The sequence below is a fragment of the Manis pentadactyla genome, chromosome 4 (genome assembly GCF_030020395.1).
Source record: "Manis pentadactyla isolate mManPen7 chromosome 4, mManPen7.hap1, whole genome shotgun sequence".
Taxonomy (NCBI): domain Eukaryota; kingdom Metazoa; phylum Chordata; class Mammalia; order Pholidota; family Manidae; genus Manis; species Manis pentadactyla.
This window is the reverse complement of record NC_080022.1, coordinates 41166983-41187098: the sequence shown is the minus strand read 5'-3', so window position 1 is coordinate 41187098 and position 20116 is coordinate 41166983. Positions and strand designations below refer to the sequence as shown.

Sequence of the window (20116 nt, the reverse complement as noted above, 5' to 3'; positions counted from 1 at the left end):
ACTTTTACAAATATAAGAGTGATACAGGGTTTTTCATCCACATGACCTCATGGGAAGCCATATAGTATAGGGGTTAAAAGTTCAGATTTTGGTGTTGCACAGGCCTAGGTCTGAACCTGGCTTACCCACTTACTTACAGTCTGGGCTCTTAAACAAGTTTCTGAGCTTCACTTTCCTCATATTTTGAATGGGGGAAAAATAGGACGTTTGTCACAGAGCTATTATGAGAATGTAATTAGATAATGTATGTAAAGCATTCAATACAATGCCTGCATTTGGCTGCTAAACAGATGTTATTATGATTATAGAGCTTTTTGTTCTTCATAGCACTTTTCCCTCTATCTGCCTCTTCTTCCAGAGGAAAGGCAGTGTTTGAAATCAGACAGATTTGGGTCCATATCTAGGTTCACCACTTATTAGATGCAAAATGGAATTAACAACACCTATCTCATAGCATTGTCCATGGGACTGAGGTGACATTTTAAGGGACCTACAGAGAGCCTAACATATAATAAATCTTTTGGCTTTGGCGTCGATCTATCCTTATCCTTCATTGGGTTAACTGTGGTCAGGGAAGTGGTATTTACTTCATTAAAACCACAGCAACTTTAGGCAGAAAGAACCTGCTAGGGCCCCTCTCTGGGGAGCGGTGGGAGAGGTAGTCACTGAGACATCCTGGCCATCAAACATTGAGATCTCAGAAGAGGCAGGGGAAGACCACAAAAAGGAGGCCTACCCACTGGGCCTCATGAGGGGAGCTAGTTGAGTCAGGTGGTGTTATTGGATGTGTATTGATGTGGGATTTTCATGGGCAGAGCTGAGTCAATAACCCTAGATACTGGGTAGTGGGGTTTGAGAAATATCCATTCAGTTGCAGGGAGGAGGTGAAATAAAGGCAACCCCCCATGACTCTCCCATCCCAACCTGCCAGACTGCCCTATGAATCTGGGACCGTGCGGAGGCCCAGGAAGTGGAGTCAGCAACTCTAAGGCATAAAATCAGAAAGGCACTGAATGTTTGGGTGGAGTGCCAGGTTCCAAAAATGCCTTTTTGTCTCTCTGCTATTGATGCCAAAGCAAAACAAATCTATCAGCATCTTCTTGAAAGTGCAAGGGAGTGCTAAAAAGTTTAAGCAATATAACAGGGTAAATGGAAATTGTTTAATATCGTCATTATTAATTCAAGAAGTATTAGATGGTATGCTAATCTCTTTACTTGGTGAGCTGATTTTATTATTTTAGTTTACTAAATATAAATATGTGTAAGGGCTTAGTCTCCCTAACCATATTTTTCCATCTACTTTTATGAGAATGCTTCACATCTTTTAACCATACTTTCCAATGGTGGTTTTCAGGACTTATTTCTCTTAGTGAATGGTGGGATTGAGCACTGATGTGTAAGTGGCTCAACTATTTGATAGTGGAGCCACCCCATATAGTATTGCATGAATAACGGGGTTCAGGCATCAGATAGTGAGGATGATTTCAAGGATATTGGAGCTGTCCCCTGACATTCCCTTACTGTTCCTGTAAGGCTTGGTCAGCCTTAGCTGCATCTTACTATCTTATTATCTTTAAGAAACCACAAATCACTTCTGCATGTTGCTTTATTTTTTCTTTACCCCATAGACGGCTGGAAAAAATGATGGGTGGAATCTAAACATAGGCAGGATTATAGTAAATTTCAGCTCATTGCAGGACAATTTTATGGAGACAAAGAAAAGGGTAAAGGTAAATGCTGAAGAATATACTAATTGGGAAAATTCTGAATTTATACAATTGTTCTTTTCCATGATTACCAATTCATTTCTCTTTCATTGAATTTTTTTAAAAAGTAGTAGATGGAGAACAATGACTCTCCACAAAAATAATAATGTCCATTAACTGAAGAACAGGTATTCAAAATTATGACCTTAGATGCATTATCCTCATCAATCTTCCTAACAACTTCATGAGAGTGTTGCTGTTATATTCCCAGTTTTGCAGTGGGGTCCCAGAGAGGTTGGGTAATTTGCCCAAGGCTCTGTACACAGCTGGCAAGAGGCAGAGCTGAGATCTGATTCTAGGTCTGACTCCAGGACTCTGCCCATTACTGCTAGATGCTACTGCTTCCCCCAATCCTAGGATTTTTTATATAACCCTGCACTTGAAACAGGGAAAAGTACTATATAACCCCTAAATGCTGCTTTCCCCTAGAGCAGCTTGGTACAAAGGAGAGTGGAGCAGAAAGACCTAGGGTTGAGAGTTGCATTATTTGTATAAGTGTTTTCACTTCTCTGAGCCTAATATCGAGATAATAGGTGGAGATAATCGTCATCTGCCATGCTCATTAGACAGGTCTGCTGGAAGAGCCAAATAACATTATGGGGATTATGAAGAAAGGGGGAGTGCTGAGGACAAAGTCTACAGGCATGGGGTTTTTGCCTGAGAACGCTTTTGTCCTATAATTAGAATCCACTGATTGTCCCCTGGAGTGATTTCCCACATGCTCTATCCTGGCTACTGTTATGAATCTCATTTTCATGTTTATTAAAGGAGAGAATTACAAAATGGCTTGAACATTTAAAATCTCATTTACATCCACTCTGGAAAATTGTTTCCAAAGGAAAGAGAATCAGAGACTAAGTGACCTGTGGGACACCTGCTTCTTGGTGACTCTGAAAGTAGTCTCTGCACAGCCACCCATTTTGTAGTTTGATTTCTTGTTTGTTGCTCTTCACATCTCATCCCACTTGAGTTCATTAGGTTCCTCATAGTTGTTTTAGAAGGGCTCTTGGGTACAAACAAGGCTCAGAGATGGGGGGATTACTTGGGCTACAGAGCAAGTTTGGTAGAGCAGAGATTCAAAGCTTGGTCTTCTGCCAATGGGCTCAATGCTCTTTCCCTTGTGTGCACTCCCTCTGCATGAAATTTCCTCTGGTACTCTAGTCTCATGTGAGGCCTTTGGGGAAGTAAGCATATGCAAAAAAAAGAGACAGCTCTGAATGCGATATCAGACATAAAAGTGCTTAGTACAGATACTAGTGTGCAAAAAATGCTTGAGACATCTGAATCAGGACTTGTTATCCTTCTGTGCAATTTAGCACATATTTATTGAACATTTCCTCTGTGTCAAATCTTAGCCTAGATGCTGGGAATGTAAAGATGCCCCTGCTATTCAGGAACTTAGAAATTATTTAAAAAGAACAAAATAAACCTGATTGCAACCTCATATGACTCAGGGAAGTACAGAGAACTGTGGGGTCATGAAGGAAGGACCCTCACCAAGCATAAATAATGATAGTCCCTTGTATTTTATGTTCACAGTTTACAAAATGACTCTCTCATCTCTTACCCACTTGACTGTCATGGGAATCCTATGAGGTAGGAATAATTATCCACATTTTGCTGATAAGGAAACTGAGGCTCAGAGAGTTACAGTGACAGAGCCATAACCAGTGAGCTGGGCATCTGTAATCTTGTATGTCACTAGGCTTCCTTGGGGCCGTCCAGCTTTTACATAGCTCCAACCTTGAATCCAGTTTCAACATGGTTGATGTTAAAAAGCCAACAAACAACAAATTCAACTCCCAAAGCACTGAGGAAGAATTTGGATTTTACTGAATGTTTTTGTACAAAGTCAGAGGAAAGAGTTATGCTACACATCATACAGCAAAATTTCCTAAAACTTTCTCTAAACATTTCTTCTTTTCCCCAGAGGGCTTCAGATCTCTCTTTTCAAGCCTTTGCAAAAATTCTCCTCTTTAGTCTCTTTGCCCTTTTTGGGTCTGCATCCCCTTTTCCCAGCTCTCTTTCTTATCTTTCAATCTCTTTCGTATGTTGAGCATTATAGCACACTGGGTGTCTAAAACGTGTCTTTGCCCATCTCTATTTTTTCCAGAATACCCCCTTGTTACAAGGAGTTTATATGTGTATATATATGTGGTGGTTGTAGAAGGGAAATTGGGAGTAATTTTTTAAATGTGATTTTTTTTTTTTGCTTTTCATATGAATATTTAGTTAATGCTGAAAAAAATCCCAGCAAGTTTGGGCTGTTACCATCTCCATTTCACAGATATGGAAACAGGGGCAAGAAATATGACCAAGGAGAGTAAATAGAAAGCCAGAACTTAAACCCAGTGTGTTTGGCTTTAAAACTTGTGCTGTTTTCTACTCCACCCTTTTGCCTACTGTTTGCTGGGACACTGGCATGTGAATATAAAAGGCAGAATAACAGACACTTAAAAAAGGTATTGAAGTGCCACGAGATCACAAAAAATGGCACGACTCAGGTCCTAACTGGGGCTTTCTGGAGGAGGTATTAATTGTTCTTTGAAGAAAGAATTGTATTTTAATAGTCAGAGGAGATGGAGGAAATGTAATGAGGACAGAGGAAACAGTATGTGTAAAAGTTCAGAGGCATGAAATTCAAATGCAAGAGGAGAAAATGATGAAATCATTATGGCTAGAGCACAGTGTGTGTGGGGGCGGGGGAGGGTGTTTAGGAGTCAGAGAGCAATAACATGGGAGGTGAGGTTGAAAAACTAGGTTAAAAATGATTCTTGGACCTTTGTCAGGTGAAGCTCTCTCTAGGCTCAGAGCTGCTGATCAACAGTTCCCTCTAAAGTTTTCATAAAGCATAAAGAAGCCAGGGCTCTGTTTCTAGGAAGGCTTGGGTTGAATCCCAGTTGTTAGGCCTTGGGCAAGTTGCTTAACTTTTCTGAGGCACAATTTTCTCAGGTAAGAGTGGAGATAGCGACACCTACTTGTGAGAACTCAATGATACGGTATAAAGAGCCTGGCGCAGGAGGGGCTTCTGACTGTGTTTGGGCAATAGGAGCTGTGGCAGGAAGTCAGAGGGAGGGAAGAGGGTGTGTCCCTCATCTGAAAGTCACAGCTTCTCTCCCAGCTGCCCTCTCCACAGGATTCCTCCTTCTGGGTCTGGTAACCAAGCACTCTTTCTCCTTGCCCTTCAGGCCTAGGAGAAAGGGTGGTTACCAGAATAGCCAGTGGCAGGAATTAGCCCTACTACTGCTACCGTGGAGCACAGTACTATTTCTTGTGCTTTCTCATTGTCTTGCCCCCACATTTGTAAATAGTTCCTTTCTTAAATTCTCCTCGATTTGAGTGAGCTGTATTTCCTGCTAGGACCCTGATTAACACACAGGCTATGTCTATCTTGGCCTCAGACCAGGAAAACTATCTAAAAGTGATGTAAAATCATTTATTGGGGTTTAATGTCTAGGCCCTGACATCTGTGGCTTTGGCAACAACAAGGTACAAGTAATTCTTCATTATCAAGGGAAATACTATGAGAACAAAACCATCAAGTGCTGGGTAAGTGTGTGGGCTAGTCATCAGCCTGGAAAAGGATAAGCATTTTATGTATGTTATCTTCCTTAAGCCTTACAAAAACACCATAAATCAAATGTCATCTCCATTCTACAGATTAGAAAATAGACCTAGAGATGTGCTCTAAATTATAGGACTTCACATAGTGCTCTAAATTATAGGACTTCACATAGCCATCAACCTGAAAGCCTAGGAAGTCATAGAAGGTCCTCTTTTGGAACGGAGTTTGGCATGGACCAGTTTCCCAATATTAGATATTGAGGGGGTGGAGGAGGTGGGGAATGCTGGGCATAAATATGGGGGTGGGTTTATCTTAGTAACATCAGGTTAGAGAGATGTAGGTTGGCTGGAGGAAAATAGCTGGATTTCATCAGCAACTCAACAGGCATTCACCAAATGCCACTCTGTGCTGGACCTTGGGCTGGGGATAGAGTGAGTCAGATGGCCTCTGACCTCACAGAACTCAGAGTCCTGCGAAGGTAAGAGTCAAGGAAAGCAGAGTGACCACCTAATATGATCAGGGTCTGTAGGGGCACAGAAGAGGTCCCCCATCCAACCCTCTTCCCTCCATGCCTCTTTGGATATCAATATTTAGCTGGACACTTTGAGGGACTGATGCCCCTGGTTTCTGTTCTAGTGTCTCCAGCCTCCTTCTCCCATCCCCACAGCTGAGATTTTCCACCTGTTTCCCAGTCAAACACCCTCTAACCTCAGGTTTCTTATCTTCAGGATCCTCTATTTGCAGACGTTCATCCTATTCCTTGGTTTCCTGGCATAGGGGTCTTTTATCTTCCTGGGAGGTAGGAAGTCCCATTCATCTTCCAGATCCTCCAGATGGAGGCTTAGGAAATGCTTCCTAGAGAAGGTTCCCTTGTGCTGAGTTTTGAAAGACAAGCAGTCATTGGTCTTGTGAAGGAGAGCGACAGTTTAGTGAGGATTGAATTCCTGGAAGAGGTAATCACAGGAGAAAAATGAAGAAGACTTGAGAAAGAGTGGCACTGCAAGAAGTTTGGCACAGGAGTGTAGGGGGGAGGCAGAAACAGAGTGTTCAGGAGCTCATAGGCTCTGGGCCACTGGAGAGCTTGTGTCTAGGACCAAGGCCTTCCCTAGCAGGACTGTACAAGAGCTGTACACACAGGCGCTCCCTGAGGTCCTCCTCTGGGGTAGACCTTGTGCTGGAATCTGTAGACACAACAGATAAGTCAGACATGACCCCTGAATTTGACAAGCTCACAATCTAGTGGGACATACAGAAAAACAGACAAGATCAGAGAATGCCTAGAGCTGTGGCAGAGGAAGAATGGGAGCTAGGGGAGATCAGAGGAATGTGTACTTAGGAGAATGAGATCCAGAGTCTCTATTGGCTTAACCACAGAAATGGGATGAGGAATGTGGTGAACTGTGTTTGTAAATTAGCAGGGGTTTGCGGGGTGGCATCCAGGACCTGAGAGTCTGGTGTATTTAATACTTGAGGTCTAAAGGTGTCCCATTTGGAACTAAAATATTCCCCACTCTCTTTCTGGATCAATAAAGACACTCACCTGTACACTCTGATCATTCACCCAAATGCTACTTATGAGGTCAAAATCGACAACCAGCAACTGGCAGCTGGGGATCTGGAGGATGGATGGGACTTCCTACCTCCCAGGAAGATAAAAGACCCCTATGCCAGGAAACCAAGGAATAGGATGAACGTCTGCAAATAGAGGATCCTGAAGATAAGAAACCTGAGGTTAGAGGGTGTTTGACTGGGAAACAGGTGGAAACTCTCAGCTGTGGGGATGGGAGAAGGAGGCTGGAGACACTAGAACAGAAACCAGGGGCATCAGTCCCTCAAGGTGTCCAGCTAAATATTGATATCCAAAGAGGCATGGAGGGAAGAGGGAAGCAACTCACATTTGTTGAGGACCTATTGATCCTTCTGCCAGCCTCTGTGAGCAGTGTGCTCTGATCTCTATTTTATAAAGAAACTGGTGCTTAGAAAATGAACTGACTTGACCAAATACACATACATTAGATCCAAGATTTGAACCTGGATCTCTTTGACTCCAACATTATTTGTATGGGGAATGTGTGGAGTATGTACGTTGATTCACTGTCATTCACTTGAAAGCTGTACTGAATAAATCTATGAATATGAAAATCCAGAGACTGAGAAAACTCCTGGGATTCAGAATTTACTGGGGGATGCAGACAAGTATACACACAAGGTCACACTGTGTAATTAGTTCTGAGAGTTTGGGAAGTGAAAAACTGTGGGAGCCCAAAAGAGGTTCTTTACACTGCCTGAGTTAGGGTGGAGGCGGTAACTGTCTAGGAAAAAGGAGGCAATGCTTGCATCACTGGATTAATCTAGGGATTGGAAACATAGATTTGGGTCACACAGGTATGGGTTTGAATCTGAGCTCCACTGTCTACTAACTGTGAGACCCCAACTTACTAACAGTTTGACCTTGGGCAAGGAACATAACTGCTGTGAAAGTCAATTTCACACATAGGGATTAATCTAATAATAGAATAATTAGAAGGTTGTGAAAATTAAGTGAGTGAATATACATAATATAGTGTCTTGTATTATATATATAAGTCCTTAAATTATGGCATTTATATGTTAATAAAATGAATTTCAAACAGTGAATTCATTAGAGTAAGGGAAGCAACAAATTGGGTTGGAGGGAAGCCATTCCAGACCCAGGGAAGAGCAGAAGCAAAGACACATAGTTAGAAAATAATGTAGTTGTGAAAAGAACAGAAAGCAGCAGTTCAGTGTTTTAGGAGCATAAAGTTCAAGGTGGAGAATGGTGGGAGATGAGATTGGAAAAGTCTGCCGGAGCCAGGTCATGAAGGGCCTCACTTGCTATGTTGCTACCCCAGGTCACAGCAGTCAGTCTCATGTGGAGGAGATGCTTGGGGTTAAACAAGGGCAGCATGAGACCCAGCAGCTGGAATCCAGTCTCTAGGGAGAGTCCTGCAGAGAGGCAGGGAGATTCAGCAAAGGACTCCCATCCCAGGAGGAGGGAGGTGGAGTCAGGGAATTAAGGCAGATGATCAGGCAGTATCTGGGTCTTCTTGCAGGCCCAGCATACAGGCTCAGGGCAGCAAGATGGACTATGTACCTGATGCAGTCAGGGTTGGCTCAAGGCCTAGGGGCGAGAGGACAGGCTGTAGAGTGGAACTGGGGAAGAGGGAACTTAGTTAGCTAGTCAGGGCTCTATCAAGACTAATCACAAAGCAGCTGAGACAGCCCAGGAACCAGGGAACTTTCCCAGTGGCAATGCTGCTGAATGACTGAGAGTCTGGTCATCTTGGCATTGAAACCTTCAGTCCACCTGGGCAAATGGTCAGCACCAAGGTGAACTGCCTGGTAGACTGAGCAAAACTTTGGAGGCTCCACAGCAGAAGAAAGATGAAAATTGATGTAGGCTGTCTGTGGCTTGAAGCTCTGTTTTGGTAAATAGAAGGGACTGGGGTACAAAAGGAGGCCTCATACACGTCTGGGAACATCCTGGGTATAAGGCAGGTCACCAAGAGAGGTCTTCACAAAGAGAGACCCAGGCCAGAAGACCTGTTCTGACAATAGGGACACATGATTGGGAGAGGGGATAGGAAAGGGTCAGAGAAAGGGAAGTTAATATCTTATTTGAGTTTAAAGAATTCAAAGTCACAGTGACATGAACTTGAGGAGAGGATGGAGTTGCTTACAGGCTTTTTATCCTCTCCTGTATTGGGTTTGTTTGCAGACTCCTGAACTGGGCTTTCACTGGGGTGAGGACAGGAGGGTAGCAGGGGCAGAGCCACATCCAACAAGACTATACTCTAGACCCCAGTTTCATCCCAGACCACAGTTTGTCCTCATGGAGGAACATTTTGTTTTAGGACTGGGAGGACTTTGAGTACATCCCAGACCCAGATACCAAGAAACCAGATAACTGGGATGAAACAATGGATGGGGAGTGGGATGGGCCTCTGATACCAAACCTGATGTATAAGGTGAGGGGGTCTTTCTTTCCAATAATGACAAAGAGATGTAAGTTTTAACTTACAAAACAGAACTCAGATCCTGTGGTCATCCCCCTTACTCACCGTAAGACTGTACCCTCCTCATCTGGACCCTGACCTCAGGGCTGTGTCTAACCTGGGAAAGAGTAGGCTGCAAAGGTCAACAATGGGAGGCAAAGGGCCAGGCAGCCCTAGGTGAGGGGTTGGTCCAGAATGGTGGAAAGCAGCCAAAGGACCATGGTCAAAACAGGAAATGGTTCTGGGGTCAGGAGCCAGAAATCTCAGAAGTGGTCCAGAAAGGGAAAAGGCAGGACATGAGTGAGCCAAAGGTACGGGGGGATGGAGGAATTCTTCCTAAGGGCCTACTCCTGACCTTATCAGAAGGATGAGGGGACTGGAACTAAAGGAATGAGCTTAAAATGGTTCAGAGGTAAAACTGACTGAAGAGCAAGTATGATTTTATTGGGCTATGTTTTCTGTGGGACACACCAGAAGAGAGTGGCTCCCAGAGCCAGAGCCCTTAGTGTTCCCTGTGAAGCTACATTTTCTTAACTTCATGAACAAACTTATGCAGAGAGATGGGACCAGGCTCAGAAAGGGTCTTCTGACAGCTTGTTCTGCAACCTCTGGATAGAAAGGGGAATTTGGAAGAGTTTTATGCATTACCTCAAAGAAAGGGAAAGAAGCTCCAGGAATCCTGCCCTGAATCCTTATGTCTAATACACAACTGTCTTTTTTAATTGATTGGTCTTTCTGATTGCAGGGGAGAATGGAAAAATACTAATTCCATGTTCATTCTCTGTTTATTTGCTTAGGGACATTGGAAACCTAGGGATGTTGGAAACCTCGGATCATTGACAATCCCAATTACCAGGGGGAGTAGATTCATCCAGAAATAGACAACCCTAAATATAAGCCTGACCCCACTATTTGTAACTATTATAACATCAGTGTTCTTGGCCTGGACATTTGGTAGGTAAAGCTCTTTGGGTTCAAAGCCACTGATCAACAGTCCCTCTAAAGTTTCGACAAAGAAGAAAGAGCTCCAGCCTGGAAATCATAAGACTTAATGAGTCTTGATCTTTCTAAGCCTCAAACTGCTTATGTTTAAAATGGGTCAAGTTATATTCATCCTGATAATTATCATAGCTAAAATGTATTGAATCTCTACCATATACCCAGCACTGTATTAGAGACTTTATAAATACCATTTAATTCTTACTATGAAATCTCCTATTTGCAAATGTGAAACTGAGGTTCAGAAAATTAAATGATATGCCTGAAAACACACCTGCTAAGCAGAAAAGCTGGGATCGGAGGGCAGGCCCTGCTGAGGCCAGACTTAGGGTTCCAGTACCTTATACTGCCCTGCTGGTTCTACATGATTCCCAGGGGTGGTTCTGGGAATAAAAGGAATCAGAGATGTGGTAAAACTATGAAATATTAAAATCCCCAGACAGACGTTGATTGTCCCAGCCATGATGACAAGTCTTGACCTAGACTTCCTCTCTCTCCCAGTCATCTTTCCTGGCCCGATTGGAGGGGAAGCGAAGGGCTCAGTTACTCAGGCCTTCATAGTGTTTTTCTCTGACTCTTCACTGAGAACTATTATTGAAGATGAGGAGGATTCTTCCCCCAACTCAGGAGAAAAGAGAGCGCCTCAAGTGCCAGTCCCATCAAGGCTTTACCCTAGGGGGCCTTTTAGAAACTGCAACAACCTATGTTGTCTTGAAATTCCTTTGGAGAGGAAGGGAACTTACTTTTGTTAAACACTGGGCTGAGATCAGTGCATTACCTAAATTATCTCCCTTAACTCTCACAACTCTATGAAGTATTATTATCCCTTATTATTACTCCATTTTACATTTGAAAGAATTGAAACCGTGTGGTAGAGACAGGATTCAAAGGTCTGTGAGCCATTAAGTCCTTGCTTTATTGACTCTACCCACTATACAATAGAGCCTCTAGAAACCACAGCTGTTTGTCCTTGGGTGTATCCTGAAAGGTCCCAAGGTCAGGGAAATCGCTGTCTCTAGTGATTTCTACAGATCAGTGCCACCAAAGGTCTCCTGAACAGACAAACCCTACTTGAAGCATTCTTGGTTTATTTATTTATTTTCCACCTTATTTATTTCCACTTCTGTGGTTTCCTGGCTCAGTGAGACCAGAATAGGAGTGCAAGGAGATGATGTGTGTAAATCACCACCTACACAGTAGGGGTTCAGGAGAGAAGGGAAGGACACATTATGTCCCACTTTCCTTCCTCTCTTATCTGAAGAATGTGAATACAGTTTGCACAAGTTCCAACTGTTATCTGTTTTTTTTCAGTTGTTCCTGTTTAGTAAATAATAGAACTTTCCACATCTTGTAAATATGTAGTCATATTAATATGCCTAATCTGATTGTTTCCTTAAAATGCATTGGAATTTTTTTTTCACTGAAAACATTAAGGTATACATTTTTAACTGTATCTGTGTTCATTTACAGAATTTTAAGATTACTTGGCACCAGTTGCTTTGAGTTCTATCAACTTTTCCAAGCAGGCAAACCTTTCTATTTGGGAATTTAAACCAAATTTTAACATGCATATGAATCACTTGGGCATCTTATTAAAGCTCAGATTCTGACCTGGCAGGTCTGTGATGAAGCCTGAGAGATAATATTCCTAAAACTTCAGCATTATTTCTTTACCTTTCGTTTTTGGTGACAACATTCTGCACAATGTTGCAGGCATCCTTCTCCTCTAAGTTCTAATTGAGCCTGACACTCACAGATCCACCCTACTCACTCAGCCAACCCCACACACCCAGTTTACCACAGGGTCCCTGCACTTAGGGACTCAGTATTGAGGTGGGCTGGAATTCCCTCACCTGCTCCACCCAACCTGGTGTCCAGCCTTCAGATATTTTGTGAGCCTCATCAGCCTCCCAGTGGGTCCTAGGCTAGTTAAGCTGGTTAATTTTCTTATGCCTCTTGCTGCCTGCTCTCTGTTCTGACATCTCCATACACAAACCCTTTGCTTTTTTTTTTTTTTTTTTTGCTTAGGAGGAAATGATTGCATTCTTTCATCAGGACAGAGGCTGGGAGGAGATGGCAGTGACCAAAGAAAATTCTTTATCTTACTTTGGGGACACCTTATGATTTTGAAGGAATAGTGACACAAATGCAATAAATATAGCCTAGGCATAATGCATGTTCACATTCCTTAAGTCATATGGTCTGTGTCACACAGGATTTACCATCTCCATTTTATTGATGAGGAAGCCAAGGTTTCAGAGAGGGTGACTCAACTTGTCAAGATCCTGTAGCTAAAAATGTGCCCCAACCTGTGCTTTTTCCATTTTATGATTCAAGTAGGATAGCACAGGAAACCAGGTAACTTTCAGTGAATTAACTGTTTAGGCTTACATTCTAACAAAGCTCATTTTCACATGTTCTTTTCTTCTGACCACAGTATGAGGAAAGCAGGGGAGGTATATTTTCTTGCATTTTCCAGGTGAAAACATGGAGGCACAGAGGGGAAGTGAGTAGACCAAGGTCACTCCAGTAGTAAGTCTGAGGAAGCAGGACTGGCCTTCAGGTCCCAATTCTTATTTGGAGGCTGGGGGGCACAGAAGAGAATAGGGGAGATTCAGAATATTTCTCATGCAAGCAGGGAAAATGGAGGAGCCAACAAATGAGCAGTTCTCTAAGCAAGACTGCTGACAACACAAAAGACAAAAAAATCCCAAAGGTTAAAAGAAAATCTCAAAGTTGCACAAGGAATTATTAAAACTAATTTAAAAATGGTTCAGAGCAAAATAACATTCTCTATTCAAAGTGGCTATTTTGTCATTTACTTTTCTTTTGGGAGCAGGGTTGATGGGATGGTATAACCCAAATAAAGTCTTTCTTATTTAATAAGACATAACAAAACAAAACTTTTTCAAACCTGGAAGGAGGGACACATGATAACTCATGCTGCAAACTTTCTCTTGGTCATGCAACTGCTCCCACACAATTAACCTGCTGATTTATTTTACATATTCCTGAAGTAAGAAAAAAACACAGAATGACCCTCCTTTTTGTCCATTTTGAACCATATCCAGATACTGAAAAGTTATGATAACAACTATTGCCATTTCTTGAATGACTATTATCTGCTAGATACTGTGCTTTATATATATATAAATTCTAATTTTCATTAAGTTGTGTAACTTGCTCAAAGGAGCTGAGTTGAGTGATTTGCCCTAAGTCACACAGATAGTATGTGGTTGAGCTGGTCTAACTCCATGGCTTGCACTCTTTCTATTCCATTCCTTTATCATTAAGTAACAAACACTGAAATTATTACATACCATTGACTTAATTAATCTTTTCCTTTAATTGTAAATACTAAATACGTTATTTTAAGAAAATAGAGAAATGTGGTAGAGAATCTAAATTCTGCTCGCAGTTCTTGTCAAACCTTTTCCTTTCCTTCCTTTCCTTTAGTTTTTCTGATTATGTTAAGAAGAGAACCTTAAAAAATACCTATAAGTGGCATCAGAGGTATGTGCTGTCAATCTGAGCCAGGGCAAGAGCCACTGGGCAGCAATTTGGAGCCTAGCAGAGTGACGAATATTTCTTTACAACCCTCTAAATTATTAGTCAGAGGTTTGAGGAACACACAACCTTGGGAAACAGTAAATTAACTTCTTTTCAGAATGAGTCAGCTAAGGCATTAGAGCATTCTGGACCCTCTGTATTATTAATAACCTTTGTATTCACTCCGTCATTCCACCTTGATTATTGATTAAAATTGCTAGGCCTATGGCCTGAGAATCTGAATTTAGCAAGGATCCCAGGTAATTTTTTAAGCCCTTCAACCTAGTTCTAACCCTGTTGTTTTCATTTCAACAGATGAAGTCAAGCAGCATCTTTGAAAATTTTCTTCTTAGAAATAATGAAGTGTTTGCTGAAGAGGCTGGAAATAAGACCTGGGGTATAAGAAAAGTAAGATATTCCCCCACTCTCAATTCCATATGTCTGACTCCTCAGCTGGGCACTGTCCTTTGCATTGTAAAAGTCAGCCTTACAGTCATTGTCTCGCTTGCTGGGCACATGGTCCTAAAAGGTGGGGGAAAGAATTCACATTCATTGTATATCTACAACTTTGTATTCAACTCTGTGAGCACTTTCCAAAAGTTATCTGACTTAGCCCTTAAAAGGACCGCAAGACAGATATTATTCCAATTTTTCAGGTGTAGGAACTGAGATTCAGAGAGTATATACAAAGTGCCCAAGATCACACACAGCCTTTAACTTAGCAAGTTAGAACTCCCACTCCCTGTTCACAGTGTGGTGATCTGGAAGGGAGCCACTGAACATATTTCTGATGGGTGGCTTAGAGAAAGAAAGAAGGGTTATTTACCAGCTTCTCTGCTCTCCTAAAACCATTTTATGGGTGGAGTGATTATTGGGACAGTGGGTTTGTGACTTCCTGCCTCTGCATGAAGATCCATTCAAGCCGGTTTGCAGCCAGTGCTGGATTACCCGGTGGGCAGACTAAGCTCATGCTTAGAGCACCAGCAAAGCACAGGCACCAAAAAAAAAGAACTTTGATACTTGGTATTTCCAAAGAAACACTGGAATGGTCATCTTGAAAAAAAAATTATTAGACTTCTTAATACTTTCTAATCTTGTTTGGTTTTGTTTTTACATTGGGGTTATCATCTAATATTGTTTTGTTGAGGCAATATTACATATAGGTTAAGAGCATGAGTTTAAGAGCTAGATGTAAAAACAGGCTCCATCACTTCCTAGCTCTATGACCTTGGGCAAGTTATTTAACCTCTCTGATCTTTAGTTTCCTCATCTCTAAAATGATGATAGCATGCTGAATAAGTTCCTGGCTTATAATAAGTGCTTAATACATGGGTACCTATTATTATTAAATGATACATTCACTTGACAAATATTTGTTGAGTGCCTGTTCAAACACTGTTTTAAGTTGTTAGGGATATATCAGTGAAATAAATGGATTTCTGCCTTCATGGGGCTTATGTGCAGTTTGGGGAGACCAACAAGAAACATATGAAGAGTAAATATGTACATGTAAGATGTGATAATAGCTATGGAGAACAATAAAGCCATAGAGAAGGCTATAATCATGGGTTTTTAATATATATTGCTCTTTTATATAGGGGTGGTCAGGAGAGGCTATGTTGAATATAGTTAGGAGAATTGGAGGAAGTAAGGAGCAAGTCATGCAGATGTCTATAGAGGAAAACCCTAGGTAGAATGAAAAGTAAATGCAAAATCCATGAATTAGAACAAACTCTTGCTTTTTCAAGAGTTTAAAAGGCCAATGTGATTAAAGCTAAGCGAGAGAGAAACCATTAGGGCCATTGGAGCCATTTTTAGCAAAAGAATGAAATGAACTGGCTTATGGTTTAGAATGTTACTCTGGCTGCTGTATTGCAAAAGACTATAGGAATAAAAAAGACTATAGTGGAACAAAGGCAGAAGCAGGTGGTAGCAGTGGAGATAAAGGGAAATGCTCAGATCCATTTTGAAGGCAAAACTTACAGGAGTGATGATTAGATGCGGAATATGAGTGAGAATTAACAAGGATGGCTCCAAGGTTTTTGACCCAAGTGACTAGAGGATGGAGTTACGAGATGGAGAAGAAGAGGGAGTAGGGGGAGGAGACAGAAATTAAAAACATAGCTATTCAATGTTAAGTCAGATATGATTATTCAAAATCCAATCAAGGAGGCAATTGCATATGAGTCTGTATAACAGATATAAATTTGAGGGTCATCAGCCTACAGCTAATACTTAAAGCCCCAAGGAGCTGGATAAAATCCCCTAAGGAATGGGTATATATAGAAAAGAGATTCACAGATGAGCTTTGGGGCACCCCAATATTTAGAGATCAGGGAGATACAGTGGAACAAGCAAAGAAGACAGAGTAGTGAGCAAGGTAGAAAGAAAACCAAGACAGAGTAAATATCCTGGGGCTAAGTGAAGGAAGTATTTAAAGGAGAAAAGGAATGATCTGTGATGACAAATGGTGAAAAAAGATGAGGACTGAGAATGGATCACTAAGTTTAGTACACAGAATTCATTGGTGACTCAGACAAGAGCACTTTCAGTGGAGCAATACAGGAAGAAATAGGTTCAAGAAAGAATGGAATGACACACAGCTGACATACTATAAACATTTTTGGATTACTCAACAATTATATTCTCTATAAATTAACAATTAAATTCTCTATAAGTTGTAGTACCTTTTAGAGATCTGGCACCTAAGAAGATGGTTTTCCTTAGGAATACAGATATTTCATCCTTAATCACAGGAGTGAAGAATGACAATTTGAAAATAAATACAGGTAGGTGGGTAGTTGTGATGGTGGTGGGAGTGCATGTCAGTTGGAAGAATCTATGGGAGCAGGCACCAGGATAGAGCTAGAAATATAGGAGATTTATTGAAGATAATCCCTGGGAAAGATGAAGGATAAAGGGTGCGGCAAGGGGCAGGAAAGTCTGACACCTGTGAAAAAGAGGGGAAGAAGGAAGACGATTGGGTAGGAATTGCTGCTGAGTGCAGTGCACCTCTGAGAAAGTTACACTAGCCCAACAGGGCTCCAGGGCACAGATTGCCTGTAGAGGAGCACCGTGTAGGAAATGGCCAGACCCTAGAAGCTCCTCTATGCTCTGGCCAGACCCTAGAAGCTCCTCTATGCTCGGCCACTTTGGAACAGCATGTCCTGGGTTCAAATGCTGCAGCGGATCCCCAGGTACTACATCTACGGGCTACCAGCTCACTGCACTCCTCAAAACTGACTGACAGTCTTCTTCAAGGGAAATCCAAGTGGTGTACCTCCATGGCTGCCACAGAGTATGTGGAAAATTTATTCTGATTGTGAAATGGGAAGTAAGGCCAACAACTTAACATGAGGTTGGGAGAGAGGTGCTGGAAGTGTGAGAAGGTGGGAAATAGTCATCCAAGGAGGAGGAGAGTGAATCAATCACAGATATATAGCAGGATCATTGGTGAGTGCTAAGGGCTCACTGGAGTTTTGTTGTAATGTAAAATGAGATCAGTTTTGTTCTATTGTTTTCTCCAGCCACTTTCTCTGCTTAGGTGCAGGCATGGAGAGTTGTATTTAACCAGAGATGAGGGTTTGCCCAACTAGGAGGGAAAGGCAAGGGAGCTGGGGATGTTTGCAAGAGAGTGAGTCCACAAAAGTAAATAAAGAGAAAAGTGAGGATGTGAGTTGGTCAGGGCCTAGTGAAAAGGAGATAGGCTCAATGGATTGTTTAAGGCCCAGGTGGTGTTGAGGAGTTGGTGGTCTTTGGTTACCTTTAGCAAGAGTGGTTTTGGTAAAGAATGGAGAATGGAAACAGGTCAGTGAATAGAGCAGTGAGAGGAAAGTGAAGAAACAGAGACATTAATTGTAGCCAGTGGTTTCCAGGCAGAAGAAAATGGAAGACTGATCAAAAGACTTTTTTCCCTAATAATGTGGGAAACACAACAGGATGTCAGCCATTTGCTCCCAGCAGGATTCCAGAAGGCTCCAGTCTTCTGGGCATGCAGGTTCTCAGTCTAGCTTTGTCCCATAAGACTAGGTAAAACACCACTTGCCCTGGATGCTGTAGGTGAGCATGAAAGCCCTAGAGGAATTTGGATCATGTCCTTTCCTTTAGGCCCCTCTGAGCAGAAAGTGTGAAGATGGCTCTAGAGATCAAATTCTGGGACCTGGATGAACACATTAGAGAACACAGAAGGACTCCTATTTCTGACTTAATGGGAGTTTGTACTGGTCACAGTTCAAAGCAAATTCAGAGAATTCCATAAAGATTGTGGTACTGTGATATAGAAGAAAGAGGGCCAGACTCAGAGCCAAACAACCTGGTTTCTAATTTTAGTTCTACCTGTCACTAGCTATATAGCTTGGGCAAGTCATTTAATTAATCTGAACCTCAAATCCCTTATCTAGAAGGTGGCACTAGTAAGACTTACCTCATACATTGCTGTGAGAATAGAAATCATGTGTGTAGATTGTCTAGCACCATGCTCAGCAATGCTGTAGGCATTCAGTAAATTTTTTTGAATCTGAACCAATTTTATTTATGAACAAATCACACACACACACTTTTTTCCACTCCACACATACTGAAAATTTGTGTGTAAATAAACACATCCTGGAAATGTTTAGGAGTGTGGGAAGATGCCAAACATTTCTAAGAGTGTGCTAACTTGGTTTATACCATCTGTACATTATTTTGAAATTCCACATTCTAAACAGGACATGGAGAAGCAATGGAGAGAACGTATGAAGAAATGGAAAAAAGAAAACAGGAAGAAGAGATCAAGAAAAAAAAAGAAAAAGAGGAGGAACAGGGAGATGACATCTGGGGAACTGAAGAAGAGGGAAGTGAAGAAGATTCTGCTGAGGAGCCAGGAAACGACAGGCAGCTGAAGGAGGACGATGCTGAAAGAGTGTTTCAGGGTGAAAATGGAGAAGTCCACACTGACCAGAAGGATGGACTGTAACTGGGTATAAAATTGTTACACAGAGAGGCAAATAATGTTGCTTAAAAGGAAAATCTTCTTGAGGTTGGCAAAATCTGGGGAGCAAAATTAATTGCTCTTTTTGAATGAATTTTTGATTTGTATTTCTACCCCACTTTCTTTGCTCTGTATGACCTTGGGAAAGTCACATTTCCCCTTGGGGCTTCTGTTTCCTTGTCAATGGAAAGAGAATGATCATTCCTTTTTCCATGAGGTTTTTGTGGGGATTAAATGAGCTATGTGTGTAAAACATCTGATGTAAATGTATAGTCAACAAATAGTTGCTATTCTTACTATCATTATCATGGTGTTAATGAAGTTAATTGTTGCTAAGTAAGCTTCTGCATAAACTTGATCTTCACTTTCAGTTTATCCCAGTCCATCCAGGGAATTTCATTTTGTTTAAATATCTGTATTACTTACTATCTACTGAGCAGTTCTGATGGGTGGTTGTACTTGTGAGCAATGAGGTTTTCTTGCAGATCCATCAAGCACTTAAAAACAAAATCAGACTTCCTCTTAACATAAGGAAAAACACTTTGTGAAATTCCTTTTGCTTCTCTACTGTTTTGTGCCCTAATTTTTAAATAACTGTTACTTGTTTGCAGGTTTATTTCCACCTGCTCACATCATTATCATATGCATTCACACAGCTCTTTACAGATTGCAAAGCACTTTCCAATAAATTTGAGAAGCTCCTGTAATGTGCTCATTTAGCCCTCATAGGAGCCGCTGTAGAGGACACTATTATCATCTTCATTTTACAGATGCAGCCTCTGCTTAGAACAGGCAAGTCACTTACTCAAGGTTGAACAGCTGGTAAGAGGCTAGAATCTGAGCTCAAGTTCATCTGGTTCCAAAGCTTATACTTCCATTGCACTTGGCTTTTGACTGAGTGAGTGAATATCTAGCACGATTGAATACAGATAATAGATAACGTCCCATATAGAAGAAATACCCTTTTAAGGAAAATAAGCACAAAGTAATTCTCCTCTTTTAAAAATTTCCTCAAAAAACCAAACATACAAACAGGTGGTTGATTCTTGGCTCTATTTACTTGCCACCTATATTATCTTGGGAAAGTAAGCTAACTTTCTTGTGCCTCATTTTTCACATTTGTGAAGTGAGGTTAATAACAGGACCTACTACAAACTCAGCTGTGAGGATGAAGTGTTGACTTAATTGTATGTAAATTTGTGTTGCTTCCTTTGTTTTACTACATATACATCAAAAACTAATCCCAGTC

The 20116-nt window shown here is 41.5% G+C and overlaps 1 pseudogene; it reads left to right on the top strand.

Annotated features, from left to right (window-relative positions):
* The first annotated feature begins 905 nt into the window (after positions 1–905).
* On the top strand, positions 906–18852 carry LOC118916363 (calreticulin-like; annotated as a pseudogene).
* The last annotated feature ends 1264 nt before the right edge of the window (positions 18853–20116 follow it).